Genomic DNA, 26,531 nt, shown 5'->3' with positions numbered 1-26,531 from the left:
TCACTCCATAGCCCTATGTCCATGGAATTGTGGTATCTGCATTGGGAGGGAGGAATTCTAGCTCTTCCACGAATGACAATAGTCAATATGGGAAGGAATGGGAAAACTTCAAAGCAGTAAACAGATGTAAAAATCTGCTTGTCCTGCTTCCCAACAGCTGTCAGTCACAGACTATCCACGACAAGACACCTCTGAGAACAAAAGTTAGCCATCTCTTCAAGTTTGTCATCTTCATAGAAGATTCACAGCAGGCATGATAGCAAGATGGCTGCTTGGGAAATCCAAGCATGGGGGTATATAACAAAAGAATGACATTAAACAAATGAACAAGGATGGTAGGTTACTTTTCATTGGATGCCTGTTTAGCACATATGACTCCAGTGGCTAGGAGAATAATGGAGATCCCCAGAGAATTAACAACCAGCTTGTACCAAGCGCTCAGTTTTGGTTAAGGCATGTGCTCTTTGCATTTCATTGTCAAAAACATACAAGAGCTGAGTGTTGTGTTCCATAGATAAAGACAATTCCTTGTTCTTCTTCCTTTTCACAAATGGGATTACAGTGCTATTTTTTGTCTTGCTTAAAACACTTTTTTTTTCTCCTTCTTTTTACCCTCAAATGCTTGATTGACAATACCCTGGGAGATGTCACAGTTTCTGTAGCAATCATTGTAGTATTCTTGAGTAACAGAGATGCTGGGAAGACTCTCTCCCAGGTGTTTTGTCAACAAATCAGAAGGATGTCCTCTTGTAGGACTCACTTGTCCAATGCTTTACCATCAACTGATATCTATTTGAAGAGCAGATAAGAAAGAAGGCATTAAATGGTGCAGGGGCAAAAAGAGGGAGACTGAGTTCATTAAGGGACTCTATCTGAAAGCAGCATGTGAGGAATGTCAATTTAATAATAGAATTGACAGCTCTCTTCTGGTGTCACTCTGTCACAATGGCTTCTTTGACAATTTATAAAATGGACTCTTTGTATATGTCAGTGAGTGGCACTACATACATTTGTGAATGCCTTGCATAACTAACATTCTCTTTTATGCCACATTGCCAAGATCTGTCCCAAGAATATTTTCAAACTGACCTAGGGAACTGGTGTATGAAAACCCACTGTACCTACGCTAACCCAAACACAGTACATAACGTTGGAAACCCATCATCATCACATCATAAATCAAAAGGTGAACTAGTTTGGAAAATATTCTTTGGCTAAAATATATTTTGAAGTATTTTACTGTACTAACACTAATACAAAATGCATCTAATCACTTATTAACGTTGTGATGAGCTTAGTATAAGTTGATTTTACACTCCTGGGCTAAATTTTGCTTTTTGATGTATATAGATTATTCTCATGAACTGAGTCAATCAATACCATATACAACCAGAGATGAGGAGTTTTGAAAACTTGTATGGCAGTAAGCATAAAAATAAAGAACAACCTAGAAAGCAACAGAAAATTCTCAGCACTCAAGTTGTGGATTATATCACTTAGATTATTCTTTTCTTGCTTAAATGTATTTAAACTTAGTTTTCTGGCCTATTAGAATTAAACCATTAGGAAAACAAACAAACAAATATATATATGCAAAATGGATTTCCCAAATGTCCATGGTAAAATTTCTATTTAAATTTCAGTCATTCGCTCTATGCATTGAGTCATTTATTTTATTTTCCCATTTTAGCAGTTACACAGGCTGTTATTTCTACATGAGCAAATACATACAAAGCATTTGAATAAAGATGGCAAACATATACATTTTATTTATTATAGTCATCATGAAAAATTGATTTGACCAGAGATCAATAACATTTTTCACTGTGTTAAAACTAAAATTATGAAATATACAAATTATATTTTCACGATAAGAACATTGAGCATTATTTTTTTAGTGGCAGGTGGCAGGAAAATATGTTACTTTTTTTTCAAAGGAATATTCATTGATTCATTGATCCTTTCAACCATGTTTGATTTCTTTGAAGAATAGCTTTACCGCATTTCAAATTGTTATGTTGTAATAATAAGATGTACATTTTATTTGTAAATCATAGATGCAAATTAGAAAATATTGAGCTGGCTTATATTCTAAATATATTATTTGTGCTGTACTAATATTATCTGTTTATTTAATCTGTCTATTCAACATTTCACTATGTGTAAGATTAGTTTTAATTTTGAGTGGAAAGAAGAGAGGCATAAAGTAATTCTACTTTTAATTTATAAAATTCTGGAGCTAGAAGGAAAGTTAAAGATCAATAAATTTAACTTTATCATTTTAACTTCGAGGAAACTGAAGCCAGGAAGTTAACTGATTTTTTGGATCTTGGGATAACATTTCTATGATTGATCCAATACAGAACATGTTGCTCAGATATTGTCAAATCATTAAAAGATTTTAAAAATTATTTATTTATTTATTTCCATTGGACATTCAGAGTTTTTTTATATTGGTTTGAGGTGTACAGCATAGTGGTTAGACTTTTATATAATTTATGCAGCAATCTCCCCATTAGTCTAGTAGCCACCTAGCACATAATTGTTGCAACATTATTATTTTTTTTCTTTATTCATCTTTTTTTTTTTTTATTAATTAATTTATTTATTAGTTTCAGGTGTACAAAACAAGGTAATACTTAGACGTTCATCATTTATATCCCTCATACTGTGAACCCCCCTCCCCCCCATCCACTATCCCTCCGACCTCACACTGAACCATCACATTATATATAAAAACATTATTGACTATATTCTCTGCTGTACTTTACATCCCTATGACTATTTGGTTACTACCAATTTGTGAAAAAGGTAAAGGGATTGAAAAAATACAAATAAGGAAAAAATAACATTTTTAAGAACAACATAGAAAGGCAGCATAAATTATTTGGCTATGAAACGGCACTATTAACATTGCTGGTTTTCCCTATAGATGTTGTCTGTTGGGCAAACAAAATGGAAAAACTTGTTCTATGAAAATTTTCAATGTAAATCAGATGTAACCCAGTTAACTAACCTTTATTTACTCTATGCTCATACTGATACATCTTAATAGTTAACAAAAGTGAATTTAACAAAGTATTACCTTAAGGATATATAAAGAGTTAAGAATATATTTAATTTATAATTAATATGTAGTATTAATTATTATGTAACACAATCTATAAGATAGGAGAAAATATTTGCAAATCATATATCTGATAAGGGATTAAAATCCAAAATATATAAGGAACTCATACAACTCAAGAGCAAAAAAAACCAAAGCACTTTTTTTGACAACAATAGGAGCTAGTTATCTACACTATTAAGAGTGACCCTGCTTTTGAGAAATTAAATTCTAGTTATACAGTCGATATGTGTGTTTATAAAACTTTGTATGAAGACTGCTTGCTCTGAAATTACATTGGTGAGTACATTCAGATTGATAATCACACATTATATCCTTTGTGTATTGCTTTAGTTAATTTTATTAGATTATGCTAGAACATGCGTATAATCTTAGATGTGACATAAATATAACTTACAAACATTTTAGTACATAGAAATATGAATCAATCCCTGTTAATGATTATACTTACTTATACTATACATTTATTAGTATAGCAAACTAGATTTTTAGAAGAAATAGAAACTGATTCTAGTTGATTTAAACTAAGAAAACAAAAACTTTATTGAGAGCATGGAGTGGCTTTGAATATCTCGGGGAAGACCAGAGAACACGTCTGAAGGTCATCCACCCATCATTCAGAGATTGTTGATGACACCAATCTCTGTCACTGGGCTTTGGACATTGCCACTCACATTGCCTACTTCACCAACACAAGACTCTGATGCTCAGCCTGTTACTACTACTGACTCGAGAAACTAAATGTGGCTACCACTGCCACCATCACCAAGCTTCTCATCACCAAGCAGGACTTTGTGTGACCCTTGAATCTCTTTCTTATTGCTTCAAGTTCAAAGTCTGGGATAGAGGCATCTGATTGGCAAAATCTAGATCATGTACCTGTATCTTCATAGCAGGAGAGGCTGCGAATGACATTTTTTGTTTTTGTTGTTGTTTTTGTTTACATCTTCAAATTCTTCTGTGGAGAGTGAATATACCAATCCTAAAGAGATGATTCAAAAGCTGGGCATCCAATAAAGTCAGAGATGTCTATTATCATTATGAAATAAGGAATGTAATATGGTGGAATGAAAATAATCTTGAAAAAGTTATGAATGAATTCATCTCAGAGAAAATATTTAACAACACTGATATTGATTAACCACACCCCAAATTAAAAATGATTAACTTATATGTCTGTATGATCTCAAATGATCTACTCGTCATGAGTATTAAATAGGATTCAGAGAAGTATGCCATATTTCTTGGTGTTAGTAAGAAATATAAACCATATTTGGTCCCAAATAGCTTCATACTAAAATCTTGAGAGCATTCACAATTCACATGAAAAATAGTTACTCTCTTTAGAAAAAATAGAAGCTTTGAGTTTCTATATTTGTTATGGATATATAGAGTCCATACCCTCCGTATACAAGTTTTTACAGTATTTAAATTTTTTGTAGAATTTTTTCAATGATTTTAGCAAAATTCTTCTTGAAGTTGTCACATACACTTATGTGAGCAACTGACTATGGTTGAGTTCAATCCGTGACTGTGGAATAGTGCAATCAACTTTGTTTTCTATAGTGTTGGTACAATCTATATGTTCTTTTTCAATACCCCTATATGAATCACATTTGATCTCTCTCCCCCTAAAAAAAATAGCAAGGCAAAATTCACAAAATCCCAAATTATGGAGGTTAGTGCAGAAATTCCGATTGCCATTCAATTAGATGGCATCATTGTATCTAATAATTCCTGAATGGTGATATGATAAAAATTTATATCTGTGAAGATCTCTTTATGAAGACTTAAGAAAACACAAAGCTTTTTTTTTTTTTTTTTGCTGCAAAGCTTTGGACTGCACTATGGGAAATCAGAAAGCATGTGGAGTGAAGGAGCAGAGATCATTTATTTACTCATCCATTCAACAAACATTTACTGAGTAACTACTATGCTGCTGTAGGCATTTGGTATACAAAAAGAAACAAACAAATTGTCCAAAATAAAACAAACAAAAACAACAAACCAGAAAGCTGTCCTTATGGAGATTACAATCTAGTAGAACAATGTGGATTATAAGAAGTAAATATATATTTTAAAGTATATAGTGATGAATGCTAAGAATCAAGAGGAATAGGAAAGATGATATTGGGAACTGCCAGGCTTCTGGGGGATGGAGGGTGGAGGATGCAAATTTAAATAGGATTATTAGCATCACCGAAAAGGTAATATTTGAGCAAGGATTTTGAGGAGGAGGTAAGCCTACATAAGACACATACATGGAGATGCTAGTGTCAGGGAAAGAGCATTCCAGGCAAAACGGAGAACCAGTGAAGAGACAGGACAATGCCTATTGTCTTGAAGAAACAGCATGGAGACCATCATGGCTAGAGTGTAGTGAACAAAAGAGTGGAGTTTAGTAGGAGGTGATGTCAACGTGGTAAAGGGGCCAGATGGCAGAAGACTTTAAAGATCAGTGTATGTGGACAGACCATCTCTGAGAGCCATTGGAAGATTTAGAGCAGAGGACTCACACTGCCAGATTTATGTTTGAAGAGGATCTCTAGAATTATTAAGATTAAATTATAGAAGAGTAAGGGTAAATCCCTGAGCTATTTTAGGAAGCCATTGCCTTAATTTAGCTGAGTTGATTTATAATAGGCTTCTTTTCATTCTTTGTAGAGTCACCTGATGGTAGTAGTAAACATTAGAGCCCCAAACTGGAATACGCCCCTCTGAGTTCCAAATTGTACTATATAGTAGCTTGGGCGTACTACCTAACTTTGCTAAACCTTTTAGTACTCATCTATAAAATAAATAAACATATATGTGAAGTTTGTACATAATATAAATGCATGGTAAGAGCATGATAAATACTCATACGGGTGAGCTATCACTGTTAGTGGCAAATGTGTTGCTGGTAAGACAAAACCATTTTACAAATTCCGTCAAAAGATTACAGTGATTCCAAAGAGAAGAATCCTCCCTGCGGGTACAGGCAGAGGGCAGAATATACATGTAGCATCATCTTGTGATTTTATATTTAAAAAATGTGTATTCTGCAAATTCAACTTTAGAAAAATTAAAGCTTTAAAATAGCTTTATGGGCATTGGGAACATGTTTTGTGAATAATGGCAGGGGAGTGGAGATGGAATTTGGCCTATCAGTGTCTTTGAAGGCAACAGGAACATGAGAATTTTTAAATCATAAGGGAGCATATGGATATTAGATTGAGAAAACTGGTTAAGATTAAGAAAACTGGTTAAGCTTTCTTTGAAATCTCATGTCAGCAAGAATAATACAAAATTAACATGATATAAGCTATGAGCTAATTGATTGCCACATATTACATTTAAAAGTTAGTGTATCAATTTTAATAACTATATATGGTGTCAGATGAGTACTAGATTTATCAAGGTGATAGATGGAAATGGGTTTGGGGACAGGGTGAAAATGGTGAAGGGATTAAGAGGTACAAATTGGTAGTTACAAAATAGTCATGAGGATGTAAAGCATAGGGAACATAGTCAATAATATAGTATAACTATGTATAGTGCCAGGTGGGTACTCGACTAGTCAGGGTGTCACTTCTTAAATTATCTAAATGTCTAACCACTATCCTGTACACCTGAAATTAATATAAAATAATATGGAATGTCAAAAATCCTTCAAGAAAAAAGTTAGTATATCAAATACATATTCTTGGAATTTAGAACATGGAAAAATATCCAGAGTTAAGTTTATACAATGTTGTTCAAGAAAATGTTCTGATCTACCTTTAGGATGTTCTCATGGTGGAGATAGACATGCCAGGACATCAAGTGTACTAATATAAGTTATTAAGATAAAACAGTTCAATTTTGTTTTATGTGTAGTTGAGGAAGCAACATGTGCAAGTTTAGATTAACTGGTGTGTGTTCCTGGACAATTCAACATAGAGAAGTCAATGTTTCAATGACTTATATCGTCAACATGATCACAAGTCTGGATTTTAACAAATTTTCCTCTGAGTAAAGATCTATAAAAAGTACACTAGGTCCATGATTTGCTCAGTGAATTACCCATTAGAGGTCATTTAAATCTGTTTAGATGTCAAGCTCTTGCATAGTTCACTCTCATTTAACTCTTAATTAACTCTAAATGGATTATTTACTAGGTTATTTGTAAAAAGTCAGCTATCACAAATATTTAATGCTGACATTGATTAGCTCGGGCATTCCTAGATACTCTGGGTTCAACATCTTTAGACTGTGATTTTCTCCATGGTGAAGAATTAGACCAGAAAAAGGGATCTTGTCAGTAAAAGAGACTCCACTGTCTTCACTGAAAAAGTGTTCTCTTATTCATTGGACTCCCATTCCCAGCACTCCATTCTTTAGAGATGAGAATTCTCTAACTAGTCAATTTCATTATTGCAGATTGGAAGTGATAAAAGTGAACTGGCATCTTAAAAATGCTTAACCATAGAGCTGGGAGGACTACGGGTAGAGCTAGGCCTCTTGTTAACTCTCTAATCTTGACTTCCTGTTGAAATTTGTGGTAACTTTTGGGGTGAGGTGTGGGAGTGGGATGCGAATAAAGGGGGAAGCCATGTTGGCCTCTGCCTCTTTCTTTCTTTTTCCACATAGGTGGCCGGTTGGGCCACTGGCTGCGAGTGTGTATATACATACTCCTTGGTGGGTTGTATCGTTTTTCTTTTCCCTAATAAACATTCTTTTGGTGGATTTTCTGGAGAGTTATATTTTGCTGGTCAATAGAAGGTAGCACATTTCTCAGTGAGCATTTATTCATTGACATCTTACTTTATAAATGCATGTTCTGTTAATTTACTTACTATGAAATAATTCTCTAAAGTATGGGAACTTCAGGTAAACTAAAACAAAATTGAGTTTTTGCAACACAAAAGGCAAGTGTACCAATGAAATAACAGAACTCTCTTTAAATTGAGTCTGTAGGTCATACCATAGTATTCCTAGTTTTGTTTTTAAGAATTTGTTAAATGATAGTATTCTAAATCCATATAAATTTGCCAAGGTCAGTTGGTTGTTCTACATATTTTTGAATTTCATCAGTGTAAGAAGTACACAAAAAGAATACAAGTGGTATTTCAGTGTCCTGGAACAAAACCTTTTTCTGTGTTTGTCTTTGTTGTTGAAAAGTGTCATGTTAAATACTGAGTTCATTATAGTCTCAAAGCAGGATTGAAATGGATCAAGAGTCAGCCAAGGCAAACATATATAGAGATAAAAATCCTCCCTAAGTGTGATACACAACATTAACTATAAATGTAACCGTGGCCTCCCGTTTCATTGATGATTTTCAGTATTTTTCTCAAGTATTATGCAAGTATAATCCATCAAAAATTCTGACAGAAAAGTCAGATGACTGATAAACCTTCTTTACCAAAATCCTCATATGAGAGGCATTGCTCTAATAGAACTTAAAAATAGCAGTCCATTATATTAGAGAAGACAGATTTAACTCAAACTAATCAAATGTCCAGCCATGCGTCTCTGCATATCTGTATATCATGTTATTGTGAGAAATGATCAATCTTGGAACTTCTATAGAAACAATATATCTGATGTCAAAATCATTGCTTATTCAAGAAAATATATTCATTCAATTTGATGAAAAGAAAAAAATAATTAAACCAATGTTAGTCATTAAATGAATAAAACACTCATTTAATCATTTTTTTTTGTTGTTGTTGTTCTCAGAGAAGACATGGTATAAAATTGCCCATGAATGCACAACTTCAGCACAGGATGGTGTAAAAAATTCAGTTAAAAAAAGCAATTAAAGGAATAAGCAGTATGAAGCAATGATAATTGTTTGTAGCCTTATTGTGACATTCTTCTACCTATCTACCATATAAACACTTTCTGTATTATGTTTCAGATGCAATGTCTGGATTCCGCTCAAAATAATAAGATGTAACTTTGAATATTATACAGTTTCACGTCAGAGGTTTATTATACAGTAAAGTCAGGTTTAAAAAAAAGAGCATATGTTAGTGTTCTTGTTGTTTTTATTGCTGCTGTAACCAATTACCACAAAATACTCGTTACCTTGCAGTTTTGTCATTCAGAAGCTCTATAGAGGTCTCATGATGCTCTAATCAAGCTATGGGCAAGGCTATGCTCTTTCTAGAGGTTCTAGGAAAGACTCCTTTCCTTCTTTGTCCCAGACTTTATAGTTCACAGACTCTATTCCTTGGCTCATAGCCCCTTTCTTCCATCTTAAAATCCAGGAAATTCATATCTCTCTGATGCCTTAGTTGTCACTTCTCTGTCCCTGATTCAGCCTAGAAAGGTTCTCTGCTTTTAAGTACTCGTGATTAGGTTGGGCCAACCAGGATGATATTCCCATCTGAAGACATAGCACCCCTTTTGCTATGTAAAGTAACGTATTCACAGGTTTCAGGGATTGGAGTATGGACATTTTGCGGAGGTCATTGAGTCGACTATCACACAGCAGAAATGCAGCACAAGGATAAAGCATGTTAAACTGCAGTTAAAATTGATGGTAGTTGGCATCTTTGCTCCAATTATTCTCAGCCTTATTGATTGGGTCTTTACTTTCATGTTTATTCAGTTTTTCCCGAAATTTAAAACTGATCTGGGTCAAAAATCTGGCATCTGACACAGGATGTGAAAATAACTTGTTTCTTTTCAGTTCTGCAAAATGTCTGCAGAATTTTCTGATTTGTTCTGGACAGCCAACATTTTGGAGGATGCTCTTCGAAATGCATGAGGATTCTTGCAACTAAGAGAATTCAGAAAACATGATTTTGCACTTAGAACGATTTTCAGCTTCGTACTTAGACAAGCCTTTTTTTTTTGAAATAAACATTTTGTATTGTAGGACAAGAATATTAAAAAGAGGAGTGACTCTTTAGTAAAATCTCCTCTTGATGATGTTTTTACATATTTCCTGAATTTAGCCAATTCACTTGATCTCTCTCATGCTTTGTTTTCTCATTTGAATATATTTTTACCATATATCGTCATGTAGATGTGAGGGTCAAATGTTATTAATAATTAATCTCATCACAAACTTGGATACAGTATTAATTTCACACTAATTCAAATAGCAAATCACATGCTCATGCATAGGCAAGATAAGTGAGTCGATTAACCAGGTAGTTCAAGAAATAATTCCAGAACTTCCACGTTTGCTATCTTTCCTTTTGGTGTTTTTCTTTATGTGGAAACATATTTTTTAAAATTGCATATCATCTCTTGAGATGGGCCATAGGTCTGAGGCAGGTCCAGGAGTTAAATTCCCCTTGGGTGGCATAAATTACATTCTTGTGGCCTTTGGGGTTGATAAATTAAAGTCCTCATTCCACTTTTACTTTGAAACAACTGTTTTAAAATCAAGTATCTCACAGCAAATTACAGGCACTCAAAGCGACTGCTCTGCAGTTAAGCAAGTGAACTTGTCTTTCCAGTTTTCTTCTGAGCAAAGTGAAGGGAAGTGGAGCTTGCTCAATGTTCATAGTGCCTTCATTTCTTTGTGGGTTTTGCTTATCTTTGCTCGATTTGGTTAATATTTTAATTGTCAAAGTAGTTTCTGCCTAAAGCTCTTTGTATAGAAGAAATACTACTGGAATTTTGATGAAATCTAAAAGCAATGCCATGTGGTTGGGTTTTTATAGCACCTTTCCTTAGTGGCTCAGGGCACCTGCTCCATTTCAGGTTCATATGATCCACCCCACAGAAGCACATAATACTTTCCAAAAGCTCTCTCTGCCAGGGGGCTCACGATAAATTCCTCCTCAGCCAGACAAGTTGGCCTTTATTTTTTGTATTGCTGTAGGCATCTCACATGACATTCCCAAATAAGGTATTGTACTACAAGCCTGCTATGATTGCTAGTAATGACTTAACTGCAAAGGAATTATAACAGTATGAATAACAGTGGTTTGCACTGTGAATGTCCTCGCTACTCTAAAAATGCCAGAGCAACAAATATAAAATGCTTCTCATTTGCCAGTTTGAAAGGAGTAAAAGTCAGAAGACTACAACTGCTGCTAATCTGTAAACACTGATTGTTCATTCAACAGCAGGAAGCAAAACAAATGTAAAACAAGTGATGGCACTAGCGATTCTGCTGTGTGCAAAAGCAATTACATTAGGGGACTAAAAATAAAATAAAAATTGTATTCAAATAAATGACATTTGGTCAGGAAAAGGTTTTTGCCTGCAAACTTGTTAAACAAGAAATTCATGTGCATTTGACTTTGCTTTTTGGAATGATCACATTACCATTGTTACAAGACTTAAGTTTTTTTTCCACATATTCGTATCTGACATTATAGATCAATAGCATAGAAGTACAAAATTAAATGTATGTGCTTCATTAATTGTTATATTTCTTGTTTACTGCCAAAAAGACTTGAGTTAGTTTACAAAATTAATATAGCATTATTTTTTAAAATGTATGGAAAACTTGTTAAAAAGATTAAACATTACATGACATTATTTCTTGCATAGCCTGTGAGGACAATTATGAATTAAAGTGTTTACCCACTCAAGGTTCAGTAAAAATTATTATAACACAGGTACACTTCCAACAGTAATTTATTTATTGAACTCATGTTTAAACTCTAGAATTGTAGTCTACAGTTAATAATCATAGATTAGATGCAATCTTCGTATATAATTTAGAGCAGTGAATTTAGCAGTCATTCACTTTGTGAGATGGAAAACTGAAACAGACTCCCAGCCTAGAAAATACGGTTATACTTCTTAACTACCATAACTTTGAAAGGGATAATATCATCAAATACAGGACTTTTCATGCTGTAAAGAGTGATCTTTAATTCATAACTGTGAATGAAGGCTGCATTCCATTAATAAAAGGCAAACACATCTTGCTCTGCCAGCTTATTTTTAAGCATTGTTAGTCTCTAAAATAGAACAGATTTGTAGACTTTCTAAAATATTTCATAAATCCACCTACTCCAACATTCCTTTTACCCAGGTAACCTTTTCACTAGAAACTATTTCAATATGATTTAATTGCTTCCTTTCATGACCTCATGGGGATGTTCACTTGTCTAAACATCTATACTACTTCTTTTATACCATACATCTCAACCCTGGCATTGTGAAGTCTTGACGAGTGAGATAAACGAAAGTAAGAAGGTATCTCTATGTTATGGTTGTCTTTCACAACAGCAGTTACCCAAAGAGATTAACTGACACGTCATCTATCAGATGGGCTATGGGTTGAGATTTACTTCTTCAGGAATTACAACTGTGCTTCACCCACTCCACTTTCTCTCTAGGTTTGAATACTTGGTTGCTCCCTCATGGGACAAGAAGTGGCTTAAACTTGGGATTCTTGAATGATTGCCAGAAAGGAATTGACTCTGAGAATTGCCATTTTCCAGGTTCCCATAACGTGCAGTAAACCCAATTATCCAAGCTGGGAATGAGAGACTGACCTGATATGAACAGAAGAGTAAAGATCTAGATGATAGTCATAACTAATTAGATAGTTATCTCTAACAGGTGGGGATAGAAGGATTTATCTCATTGCCTTTTGACATTCTTTTGAGGGAATTAATATTCATAGTCACATTGACAACCCTAGGTCACTGAAATCACATAAAGACTATGCCATGAAACATACCACTCAATATCATGCATTAGCCACAAAATATTTCCTAAGTATTTTCTCATTTTTCAAACGGTCAGAGGTTGACAAACTATAAACGACAGGCCGAATGAGGCCTACTCTCTGTCTTTTGTAGGCCCACAGGCTACAAAATCAAAGGAAGAATAATATATCATGGCATGTGAAAATTACATGAAATTCAAATTTTAGTTTCCATAAATAAATGTGCATTGGAACACGGCCACACTCATTTATTTATGCATTGTTCATGACTGCTTTTGCACCACAGCTGCAGAGGTGAGTAGCTGCCACAGAGACTGTTTGGCTTATAAACGGTCAAATAATTACTATCAGGCCCTTTATTGGAAAAATGAAAAAAGCAAAAAGCTTGCCACGCACTCCTGAAGTGAATGATTTACTCTTTAGGGTCAGAGACTATATTTTGTACATTTCCAATATCCTTTAGATGAAAGAAAACAGAGGAGGCAGGTACTCAGTGACTGTCCACTGTTGCACATTCCAACGTGACTGCCGATTTAAAACGGTCATAAGCTCTACTTGTTAACAGAGACTGTGTGGCCTAGAGGGATTTCGTAACACGTGAGCAGTACTCCTAGTATTCCAGACAGAATGGTTGCAACATTGAGCAAATGCTCTGTATAATTAATTATTCTACTTATTCTACCTTCATTCTTTATACGGAAAGAATTTAAACATACAATTGAAGAGAGAATCCAAAACCAAAAACACAACAACACACATACACACAGCACAATAGAAAAAAAGAAAAGACAAAGAAATGGGAACAGTATTGATTTATCATACAACATTATCACATATTGTGTGACAAGCACATATGATGTTTTATTATTTTTTTTCTCTTTAATGCTTACAACAATTCTTTGAGGTGGTTTCATTATTTACCATCTTGAGTTAAAAAGATAATCAGAAGTTTACGGTGTCATGGGAACTTAGAGAAAAAGACTATGAAGGAGAAAATAGACAACTGTGAGAACAGTTTACTAAAATATCTCAACATAGAGATCACTACAGCCATTTAGTAAATTGCAGTTTGTCAAGAAGAAAAGAATAAACAATTATGCTATGGGTTTATTTAGATTAGGTATTGCAACATGGAAATCACTAAAGCCATTTAAAAATAATAATTCTGGTAAAATGGAGGGAGGATTGAAACCCACATAGAGTGGTTTGAGGAGAGGATTATATAGGTGACAGAAAGGGTTCAGTAAGTAAATGTTCTGTGGTGTTCTATCAGAAAGTGAGCAGAAAACATAAACAGAAGATGGTAGCTGGTGGGAAATGCGAAGGTTTTTTTTGTTTGTTTGTTTTTAATATGGAGTGATGTTAAGACTTTATTGTTGTTAGTTGTTTTGCTGTTGGAAATAACTTAGGAATGACAAAAACTGGATGATTCAGAGAGGAAGGAGCTAATTGTACGTGTAATTGTACAAAGCAAAGCCAATAAATGCAAGAGGGAATGGGGATCTTCAGACTGTATATATGAAGAAACGGGTCTTAGATAACTGCAAAGATATCTCTTTGTAGCAGGAGGAAAGAGACTGTGAGGTACAGACACAAATAAATGAATGCATTTGATTGGGGGAAGGTAAGATTCACTTTTATAGTAACAAATTATTTTCAGTGACATTTGATATAGTATCTTCAGTGTACAATGAGAGACATTGGTGTGTTTGGAGAGAGAAGAAAAGGTGTGAAATAATAACTTATGAGTTTGGGGGAAGTGTAGTGGAATCGTTTGTGTGCTGAGTGCCCATTTGAAATTCGTAAACATAAATTTAAAGTGAGATCAGTCCAAACAGAGGAGGGATTTTTTTTTTTTCTCCAGCCATACATTGTTACTGAGACCAGTTGTTGGATTTAACCACAAGTGAAGGGGTTGCCAGCAAGTAGGTCAGAGGGAGAGAAGTACAAGGACATGAGCAAGGCATGGGTCATCTTGCTACCCAGTCATCCAAGGAATCTAAGGAATCTCGGTTGGTAAAGAGAGCAGTGAGGGCAGAAGTGTGGAGGGAGGTAAAGAAGATGAATTTGGAGAGTGAAAAGGTAGAGGCAAGTACTGGAGGACTATGAAAGGTGGAACCTAAGCTAGAGTGTGATGACTTCAGCACCCGAACTGAAGAAAGTTAGAAGGTGGTAGTGAAATGGGATATTTAAAATGCAGATTTTTGAAGTGCGATTGATAGAGATAAAGATAAGATCCAGGAGGGCCTAAGCTTAGAAGTGGAAGAGCCAAAGATTTTGGATGGATCAACTTAGAACTCTCAAGAATGATAACTGGAATAACGAAGGAGAAAACAGTGAGCCAAGCAGTCCGCAAATGAGGGTGTTACTGTGTATTTTCACTCAGAATGTTAAAGGGTGAGAGATTCTTTGTATCTTAATAAAGCACTGTTGTTTTTTTCTGCCTTTCCAGAAACTGCAGGCTAATGACCTAGTTTTTAGGGAAGAGTAAATTCTGTTTTTCACACCACTAAGCAGTGCACATGAGCTATTAACATGCAGTGACTTTGTATGTGATATCAGAATGACTAGAAAATGCTTCTGATAAAACCTGAGAATTATTGGCCCATATGTACAGTTATGGATCATTCTAATTTAGCGTATTTAATAAAAGAGTATTTCTCAGAAATCTAGCATTTGCATGTTACTTGGATTTTTTTTTCTATTTCATAACAAAATTTCAAGTAGAAGTTTTAAAAATTAGAATAGTTTCAGTGTAGAATACAAAGATCTCCTGTTTTAGGAAAGTGGACACTAAGTTAAGAAATAACTCTACAATACAGTTGATTTAGTTATGTTAAAAAAATTGAGAAAGCAGATTAGAACACATCTTACATCGAGGACTAAATCCCAATCACTTAATTAATAGTTTATTCTTTGGTCTAACAACGTATAGCAGAGTAGTACAAAGGTAGGGCCAGAGATAAAGCTAGGATTGGTATGAAAAGGAATACTTACTCTGCCATATGAAGGATCAAATATGCAGAACTGTATTGTATATGCCATCATATAGCATTCCCTCTCTAAAGGAATAGAAGACGTGTGTAGATCATATTCAGAAGAAAATTTCTCTACCCGATTGGCATAAATATTGGTTTGACTTATAAGGCATTGCTGTAATCATTGACAGTTGATTGTTTTAAACAACCAATGAGGAAACTTACATAGTCCTTTTTGTCAAGCACAGCTTGATTAAAAATAATAGTGTATTCTTAAAGTCCAAATAAAGGGAGACTTGATGTAGGTAACCACTGTTAAATCATAAAACTATAAGCAGTAAGTATGCCATCTATTGGTGAAACAAACACAGTGTAAGAATACCAGAAAAGTCATGCTCTGAGGGAAAGTTATACAGGCATCTTTTCATAAGAATGTCATGATGCATAACATGACTTTTCACAATACCAAAATATCCTAATTTACCAGAAAAAGTGGGCTCACTGCGTCTGTGCCATTAGCTTGGTAACAGAAAGGATATCAGATGAGAAGTCAGGAAATCATGGATCCTGGCCCAGCTTTCTATAATGTGCAGTGTCACCTTTCACACGTTAGTTCACTTCCTTAGGTCCCAGTTTCCTTCTCTATATATATACACACATAAAAAAGTATGATAGAGATAACAGTGATCCATCAGTTGTTTTAAGTTTTAATGTTTTGCAAATTTTATAACTTGCATATATAAGTAGCATTGTCTCATTTAACAGTTTACCATACTTTTAGTTTTACTCTTAGAGACATACAAATTCCTCTAATTAAAGCATAGAAGCCATTCCACATAAAATCTAACTTTTAGGGGCACAGAAATTACTCAATACATTATAATTAAATGCATGTGTAAGTAAACCACAAAGTATTTTTTTTTAATTATAATTCTATACCTCCTTAAGCTATGTAATCATTCAATTTTATTAACTTGTGGCACAAGTTTACTGATTAATTATGTTGGAAAATTTTCCTTTTTGAAGCAGATTTTAAAGTGTAAATTAAGAATTTACTTAAGTTAAAGAAAATTTAGAAATCATTTGTTTAAATTTTTATTTAAAGAAATTAAAGTGGTTAGAAGTAATCCTGGCTTTTATCATTTTTGGTTTTCAGTGACATAAAGGTTTAGATTTCTTTTTGAACAACATTGTGAACAAAGCGTTATTATTTTCCCAATCCATTTTAAAATTAATATCTTTATGAAGTGGTGACGCCTTCTGATGAAGATTATGGGGAAGCTAGTCTATGACAGGGCAATTGGTACAACTTTTGGGGACATTGTTAATGTGCTTTAATTCAATAATTTTTCTTCTGGGATTTAATACTTAAGACATAGTCAGAAATTCACGGAGGGAGTTATATACATATGTATTTAATGTTATTTATAATATTGAGTATGTATTAAAAATTAAATATAAAATAGGTATGTGGTTATGCAATAGTAGTTATAGCTCCAAAAAATAGAGAAAGAATATAGAAATTTAGACAACATGGTCATAATATTTACAATACATCTGTCAATCATCACAGGTACCATCCTCATTAGAAAATAAAAATTCTGTCAGTGACATCATAGTTGAAATAAAAATGGGAAAGCTAAATTAAAATAAAAGCGGTCTACAATTTCACATTTGAATATTCTTAATATAACATATTGTTATGGTATTAAACTTTAATTTTAATTAGGCAGATAACACTTATTAACACTTTATTACAGTTTCATCTTGAAGTTACTGTAAATCTTACACTTTAAGATCTGTACCACTGCTGTTCTGAGATGGGGGATTTTTCTGGGAGGTAATCGTACCCACTTATTAAAATGAAATAACACACACAGACAAAGGCAAGTCATGCTGAGCTTGTTCTCTTTTAAAGAAAAATTCCAATATATCTCAAATAGAAACAAAAATAAAAGGAAATATCTTTATCACAGTGTTCTTTTTTTTTCTAACTTTAGCATTGATATTTTATTACTTTAATGTTTTAACCATCAAAATGTTAATTGGTTAACAATGAGAAGCATTACAATCCAGTTTTCTTTGAGGACAAAGAGATGGAGTTTATGAGGTGGAGGCAACAACATTTACAAGACTCTTGAGTCTTCACACATGTTTCAGTAATCAATCTAAGCCTGAGGCATAAACAGGTTTAATCTTTGTGTCTATGTTTTCTATTCATTCTTTTATGTTGAAAATCATTTCATCACAAATTTTGGACAATTTATCATGATATAAAACTGAAACTTCAAGTATGTGTTTGCACCATCGATTCAAGTCTATTTTGTAATGAGAAGGAAATAACAGGTGAAAGAACAATGCAACCTTAGCAATTAGGTTTTTCCCAAGACCCCACTTATGCTGTATAAGTACCTAACCTCAGAATCTGAGGTCTGGAAATTCACTTATTTCTTCAGCAAGAGCCATTTATTTGGCACATATTTGCAATGTTAAATTGATTGTTTTATTTTCCATTCAGCTCACTATGCATATTATTTCAGCATATGTAAGCATATAAAGGAATAGATAACAATGAGTTGCAGAAAAAAATCTATTTTCCACAATCAATGGAAATATAGATATTTCCATGTATTTGTATAGGATGTCAAGTAAATACATAAAATTTCTCTGTGAAATTACACTGCACCAATTTTATAATCTTTTGAAATTTTGAATTATTGACAAAACAAAAAACTCTTACTTCTTCCTGAGTGTTAACAGAGCGTGAAAATGTCTACTGAGACAACCAATTGGACTGCTCCATCTTCCTCAAAATCGATCAACATGAGAAAAAGTATTTCTAAAAACTCACCACAGGGACTTAAAATGTTGTCATTTTTATCACCTAATAAATACACTGGGAAAATTATACCAGTGAGAGAATTGGAAAGGACATTTGATGATCCATTTCAAAACACTTTTTTGGAGATATGAGAGTCTTATGCAGTTGCAAGGAGGTAAGAGACACTTCTATATATCCACTTATCTGAACAGAATTTATAATTAACTGGATATCTCTGTTTTCTCATAATACTCCAGATGTTTAAGAGGCATTTGCTATTTAAATTCCCTGATGTCAAGAACTCTGTAACCTTTTGAATAGACTGACTTTTGTCAAAATTTATCATGCTATGCTCAGTCTGATTTTTTTTTTTTTAAGTTTAATAGAAGTAGTTTGGCTACTTGTTAGTTATTCAAGCACACATTTCATACTTTCAGACATATTTGGGAAAAATTTTGCACCTTGGTTAACTCAAGCTTTATATGCAGAATGATAATCCGTCTGTTGACTCCTTCAGCTACCAACCTATTACTAGGACCACATTAATCTTAAGAGACTAAGGATACAGAATGAAATGAGGGTAGTGTGAATGTGAATTAATGCTAGGAGAGATAAAAAGGAACTGGAATAAGAAAACATAGAATGTATTAGGGAAGTTTCCCAATCTGTCTCTGTCTCCCCCCCCCCCCCCTTCACATGAGAAGTAGAAAAGACATGGTATTATGGGTATTATCACAAGTGAGGGGCTCTGAGACATTTATAGAGTTAATTTCCAAATACAATTTGGATGAAAGTAATGGAAGCTAGTTGAAAGGGGTTGTAGGTAAAATGGAAACAGTAAAACAGTTAAGATTTTTAGAGCTAGGATTTTGAATAGAAAAAGCATAAAATTCATAAAAAATAGAAAAGTTGCATGTGTACTTTCTCTCTTTAAAAAAATACTAAAAAAGAAGAATATATAATTTCAGCCTTGACATTTTTACTTTGATTCCTTGGAAGATAATGGGAAGACTCATTCAATAATTAATTTGATATTACCTAGAAACACGAAGATAATATAAACAGCCCAGGCTCTGTGAATGATAAATTGGGCCCAATTAATTTTATTCTCTCTGTGACAGAATGACAAGCTTCAAGATAAGAGGAGAAATAACAGTAGTGAAATCTTTGAACTTTACAAAAGATCTATTTTCCATCCAAGATGGCATTCTATCATCACAAGGAAGAACTGAAAATTAACCTGTGGGACACATATGTCATGTTCCATGGGCTTCAATCTAGTGTCATTGTTACTTCATAAATAATCTGATTTAATCACGTAATATTATTTTTGTGTTCATATGTGTTTAAAGGAACTGACAACCTTATTTAAGAACAGTGGGCCATTATAAATACAATTTTTAAAGGAATACTTACACTTCAGAACACCGCAGTTAGGAGACAGTGTCATCAACCAGACATTTTGATTGAATTAATCGTTGAGAAAACCACATAGGTATGAAAGTTCTGTGTGGGCTTCATTTATATCAATTACAATGCAATGGAGAACAAAAAAGTTTTCTCTGTGAAAATAAACTTTGCCCAAAGATCCTCTAATTGTGCTAGCTTGAGAACTGTATGAAACACGGAAATGGTCCCAATTTGACAGATTAAGTTGGGCACTTGACTGAACCCCATTTCTTGGTATGCTTATCTTTCACTTCTTCCTTCTTCAAATGTTTAAGTCATTTTATTAAAAGCAACATGGCTTAGAATCCCTTTTTTCAGACACTCAGAATCCAAGTGTGACCGTATCTACTATTTTATCTTGAAAACTTTTTTTCTGTAAAATAAAGGCAATGGACTGCAATAATTTCCAAGATTCTTTGCATCTCTACAAAGAGTATGATTCTCTTTATTTCTAGAAGACCACTCAGGCTAATTAAAAAATGAGTAATGATAATGCTGAAGGTTTAATCTGAGCATTGTAACAGTAATTGTTAGAAATTTATATTTGCTGAAACCTTCCTCTGCTTAATGTCATGTATATATTTCAAATGTAAGAATTTATAATACCAATAGGAGAAAAAAAACAATTTAAGTACAACAGTGGTTTTCAGAGCCTGTGATGCCTCTTCTACTTCCAAGACATTTGAGTAAAATAGTTGAGATGCTTTAATGGTAACAATCACTGAGAGGAGGGAGCTACTGACATTTCTTGGAGGCATGGAGGCTAAATATTCTGTAATGCACAAGACAGCCCCTCACAACAAAGGATTGCCCTTCCCAGAGTCCCTTTGTACCCTTGAAAAAGACTGTCCTAATTTGCATAATTAAAATTTTGCAAGCTTCTCCTTTTACCTTATGGCGAATATCAGATGAATTACTGTAAGAAGTAGAAAGTTTCTAGAAGACTAGTCTTTCCTGGATAATCCAATTAAGTAGCAACAAATATCATAATCTGATAACAGCCAGACACATTTACTTCATGTGTAACTGTGATGCTTAGCTTGAGGTTGGCGATTCTTTCCACATATTGCCTTCAGTGTTCTTTCTTGAAGGGGAACACAATTCAAGACACTGTTGACCAATGCGTCCAGAAGCTGTTCTCATAGGGGTATGTATACCGATACTCTTCAGAAAACACTTTGTGCTGATTATGTAGCAAAAACTCCTTGGACAGAAGCCATAGAAACTCTCAGCAGCTGAGAAAAACTTGGCAGGAAATAAGAGAAAGAGGAAGAAATAACTTTGCTCTGTTGAGATATTATATAGATGGTTGAACTCTAAACTTCTTATGGATGAGGACATTGTCTGTAACTCCTTTATATTCTCTCCAGCATCTGGAAGAATTATAAGCAGATTGGTAATATTTCATAAGAATTAGGTAACTCCTAGATTGATAAACTCTCAAAATAGGATTAAATATTTAAGCCATTAGGATACTCTCTGTATGTGTATGTGTGTGTGTGTGTTTCTTTTAATAAGCAGACAATACCTTTTGATTAGCACTACAACTACCCTAACTTTCAATGGAATTTGACGTTTCCTTGAAAGTCAAGAGATTTGAAATATTAATAAATATAAAATGTAATAAAGATATAAAAGACAAAATATTCAGGGACAATATTTACCATATTTACTGTTCATAAAATGAGAGTCAAGTGAGGAGTCCACTGTGGAACAATCAATTAAGAATGACATTGAGAACATCGTGGGCCGTAAGCAGTATGTTTCTTAACAATGGCTTTTGTTGTAGAAAATGGAAGATCTTAATAGAAAATATAAAATGTTGAGAAAAATCATGCTTCTTTCTCCTAAACATTTGTTAGAGTCTTACTTAGTAAATCCTTGCATACATTTCACTCTTAGTATAAACAGATGAGGAAAGTTCAGAGAACATCAAATGAAACTTTACAGGTAGAACATACGTTTAACTGATAAGAATTTACTTTTCTAATTTGATAGTCTTATCAATGCAAAAGAGATTAGGATACTACTCAAATAGAAAAGCTTTTTAAACCATGACATTGTAGTTGCTAAGTTTCTTCTAACGTCAAACAAAAGAGATCAGGGACATATTTAAAGTTTAGTAGGATAGTATTAAAAAGTAGTGTCTTTAGTTGGTGAATTTTCCTTTCTACTTTGTTCAAATTTTTCAACATTCATTTTATTTGGGAAAAAGGTGAAAATTGTTTATAGACGGATGTGGTTATTCTTCTCATTAAAGTGACTGTGGATAGGTCTTTTAGGAAATGATTAACTAGATTATATCTATCGTTTTTCTTCACCAAAAACTCTTCCTTTGAGATGAAAGAATGAGTGGGAAATTTTTTCAGCTGTTGGTAAATTGATATGCGGTAAAGATTAATTTTCCTAGGATGATTACAGGAGCAATCTAAACATATTAATGGAGAAAATCCAAAATATTAAGAAAAATAGATTATATAGAAGAGGTTATTAAATCAAGAAAATTATGCCCCCATAAAAATCTGAGGTTTTCCACTTTTATCTTTTCAGTGAGACTGAGATAGGATTTGTTTATCCAGACTGAGATTGGCACCCAAATGTAAAAAGATTTGTGCAGAACTATGGATAATTTCAGCCTAGAGGTGACATAGTGAGAAAAACTTCTGTTGTTGAGCTTTTGCGATTATCGTAGTCAAATCTAGCAAAAGCTAATTCATCCCTTTAAGCTTCTAGGACAGGGTTTGATCTATTACAAGAGATCAATCCATGCTGATGAAGTTGTTGTCATCATCATTTTTGCTGTTATTCAAAATTGCTAGATTGTTAAGTATCCTGAATTCTGAAGGATGGAATTGTTGGACCCCAGAACTGTACTTATTAAGACAGTAATTACACAGATTTGGGAAATTTGTGCTTACGTTGAATACTACCAAGCAGGAAACAATCCCCAAAGGGGATGAACAAGTAACCTGTTTAAAAAAGTAATCAAATGCAGCTTGATGGGCATAGACAAATAATCTGAATCTTGTTTTCCATTTTAGGGGAATTCCAATTAAGTCTAGAAATCAGAAGCCACTGAAATGACCCATAGGTGATCTTTCTTACGCAATTGATCTCTTCTAGCCTAAAAATAAATGGTAGAAATTGCTGAAAGTTCAACTAGAAACCTGAAGAATATTTGGAAATCATGAAAGGAATTGAGGGTTCATGTCAGATGGCCTCAATGTGAGTATGGGCCCTCATTTATGGTTATCCACTACACAGCCTTAAGTCAGAAGGTGAACTGTTGGTGTTTCTCAAATGCCATTTATGCAAAACTATACTTAAAAAGCCAAAAGACAGTGAGTGATAATACATAAAATGATGAAAAAATGGAAGCTTCTGAAGTCAGAGAAAACATTCGGTTGGAAAATACAAATGGGTATGAATCATTATATTTTCCAAAAGATTCATCAGAAGGATTTGATTTTTCGAGGTTATATAATAAGAAAGTAATTAATCCATCAAAATGGATTAATGCCTATATGATAAGTATGTCTAAACATTGAAAACGTCTTAGACACTGCCCCAGCCCACAAAGTGCTTGAACCCACAGTGGGTGAGAAAATGCTTCTAAATACTTATTTTTTAACATGTTACTAGAAACGTCGAAAGCAAATAACAGACAATAAGAGCTGAAAGTTTCAGAATATTATCTACCCTGTTTCCCTGAAAATAAGACCTAGCCAGACGATCAGTTCTAATGCTTCTTTTGGAGCAAAAATTAATATGACCTGATATTATATTATATTATATTATATTATATTATATTATATTATATTATATTATGTTTATTATGTTTATTATATTATATTTATTATATTATATTATATTATATTATATTATAGACCAGGTCTTATATTATAATAAAATAATACCAGGTCATATTAATTTTTGCTCCAAAAGACGCATGAGAGCTGATTGTCCAGCTAGGTCTTATTTTCGGGGAAACATGGTATACATTGTGTGCTTTCTGTATAGACAAAAAATTGCCTCTTTTAGATTAAATAAATAGAGAATATTCTATTTTTTCCCCAAATTCTTCTAATATGAAAGTAGGAACTTTCCTTCAAATATCAGTAGCTGTTTGGAATTTTTGATAAATCAGTAACCCTATGTAAATATACATCAAGAGAATTTAGAAGTCATCTATGAATCATAAATATTATTTTTAGTAATTTATGATGATGAAGTTGAAGTTTAAGTGCATTCATATATAATATAAAAGTACAGTATTAGGGTTTATGAATATAATAATAGTTAATATTGAAATATGCCTAGTTAGAAAGATAAAAGTTTAAATTAATATAGGACTTATGCACAAGAGAACATGTGACTATATATAGTGTCATAAGGTTGCTTTATATTTTGCTTTATTCTCAAGTATTCTTATATATAAGATACACAACTTGCTAGTACACACACACACACACACACACAGTGTAAATGCATCAGAGATGTATTACTATATATCACATATACGTGTGTACACACATACCAAATTAAGTATGAAATTCTGCACATTAAAATATATATTTGACCAAAATTTATAAAGCATGGTTGATTAATAATTAAAGCATAATTAAATCATGTTTTTACATTTATATAATTCAAGTAAGTGTTTTATGCGGGCATTTTAATGAGTATGTAATAGAAATTTATTATGCTTTTCTGCCATCTAGTGGTGTACTCAAGAGTTTGTCCTTTTTAAAAGGCCAATGTAAAACTTTTACTGAATTGGAGTCACGGATTTAGGTCATTTAACAAATATAAAGTTGTGATTGAATAAAAATAGAAATTCAGTGTATTCATTACACGGTACTTATATATTACCTAGTCAATCTCAAGGGTTTTAACGTTCCTCTCACTACTTACAAAATGTAAAACTTCAGGGTTAGAATGAGCTGGATATGGCTGTTGCCCTAAAGTCAATCTCCCAAATGAAGCACCAAGGGAACTAGATTTAAAATATTGTAATGTGATGTTTTAAAATTCTGGCTGCCTCTCACATATAGTTTCAGTATCTATAACTACAGCAATTGCTATGTGGCTGTTTTTTAAGCAGTTGTGCATGCACTGGTTCTTTATGGTACATATCTTGAATAAAAAATGTATATGGCATCGCTGAATATTCATTGTCTTAACACTAACTTTAGAATTTAATTGCCTCTAAAAGCAGAAAATATATTTGAAGCGACTTATAAGCCTACAATTTAGAAGGATAGAAAGACTATTGGCTGCGCATTTATCTCTTCTCTCTGAGATAGAGTCTGCCTTCTTTAGTGAAGACGAAGCCACAAGCAAAGGCAGGTAGAAACTGTTTCAATATAAATGACATAAATAGAGAATTCCATGCATTTCTACAATCAAACACATCAAAATGAAAAGTTTAGTGGTATTTATGACTTAAAATGCTCATCGTATTCAAGGACAATATTCCAACGTAATAATCTTCCTTTGAAAAGTTTGCCCAGTGAAAAGAGCTTCTTATCACTCACCCCTGCCCTGCTAAATACGTTCTCTTTTGTGAACAAAGGGTGGTGAACATGAAAAACTCCCTGGGTCTTTACTGTCATCTGTAACTAAGAGGAGGAACTTTTCTTAATATAATGAGAATTGACTCAAACAAATATTAAAATTTCCTGGAATGTGGAGACCACTGAACACATATTGTGCACAACAAAGGACTTCATTATAAAAAGAACATAAACACATGATTTCTTTGTTTTAATATCAATAGAAAAGAGAAGCAAACATATAGATTATTTTGCATTTCCTTGGGAAAGTTCAGGTTGAGTCCATTAGTTTCTTTACTTTTCATTTGGAAAATGACTTTTTATTTATACCTAATTAGCATTAATGATCTCATTTTTGCATCTTTACATAACATCCTGAAAGAAAAGCAGTCTTTATAAAACAACATTAAAATGAATGAAATGTTCATTTTAGTAGGAACAAAGAATTCAATATTTTCTGTGGAGTGCTCTACTGGTGCTTATAAGAATCCTAAAAGTGAGACTGCAGATAGATTGTTAAAAATTGTGCAATATTTACCTTAAGAACATAGTGAAAATAATTATAATCACTGAAAAGTTCAAAATGAGAAATGAAAGCACTGATTTGCCATGATCTAATTCATGGCGAAAGCATAAAATCTTATTCATAGGTTCTAGGTTAGACCTGTACCTATTTAAAGTAGATATTAGGTCAGGTGATTTTAATTTATATTGGAAAGGTCTAATGGATGTTAGTAATTAAGCATAGAAATTAATGCCACCTAGTATGTCATATCTTTATTTGAAATAATAATTGTCAAGTACTTAAACTATAGCAGGTATTTCTAAAAATCTTTTGCAGAGATGATTTTCAAAATTGTATTCTTAATTTGTAGTGTGTACTTAGTATCTTACTTATTTTTGTGGTATCTTTATTTCAAAGTTGTAGCAATTGTCAAATCATTTGAAAAGGAATAAATAATTATTATACATATAGATTGTTCTA

Source organism: Rhinolophus hipposideros, assembly GCF_964194185.1.
Source record: "Rhinolophus hipposideros genome assembly, chromosome: 2".
In the NCBI taxonomy this organism is placed as follows: Eukaryota; Metazoa; Chordata; class Mammalia; order Chiroptera; family Rhinolophidae; genus Rhinolophus; species Rhinolophus hipposideros.
Note: the sequence above shows the minus strand (reverse complement) of the source record.